At 31.9% G+C, this 420-nt stretch overlaps 1 protein-coding gene across 1 annotated transcript in view; it reads right to left on the bottom strand.

Annotated features, from left to right (window-relative positions):
- Positions 1-101: 101 nt before the first annotated feature.
- Positions 102-420, bottom strand: part of LOC107482937 (rho GDP-dissociation inhibitor 1) — a gene marked incomplete in the record, with an annotated part of 3,180 nt that continues 2,861 nt past the window's right edge. Inside the window, 1 exon segment of the mRNA XM_016103525.3 lies at positions 102-420.

Below are 420 nucleotides of genomic sequence, written 5' to 3' on the forward strand. Positions count from 1 at the left end.
AACCCCACAATCAACAAATCGTTTGAGGAGACAGAGGGCAAGATTCTACGGCCAATTAGCCAAAACTACTTTGTATTAACAACAATTATCTATCAAATAAACGAATAGCAATTTCATTTCATCCTTCAAAATCAAATCCTCTCATCATTGTTAAGATTACCCGGTCTCAGACAGGATTAGAAACAAATAAACAATGGAAAAGTAAAAGGAAAAAAGCATTCAAGCAAACACCGAAGAAAATTTCAGCCGAAATAACAAGGACTAAGGATTAAAACATAATAAGGATAAACCACCAAAAATGCATCCGAATTATTTTGTCACTGATAAAAATGCTTCCAAATTTTGTTATCGACAAAAATATCCTTACATTATTTAAAAACGTAACAAAAATGCACATTTGTAGATTGAGACGTTCTTTGT

The sequence above is a fragment of the Arachis duranensis genome, chromosome 4 (genome assembly GCF_000817695.3).
Source record: "Arachis duranensis cultivar V14167 chromosome 4, aradu.V14167.gnm2.J7QH, whole genome shotgun sequence".
Lineage (NCBI taxonomy): Eukaryota > Viridiplantae > Streptophyta > Magnoliopsida > Fabales > Fabaceae > Arachis > Arachis duranensis.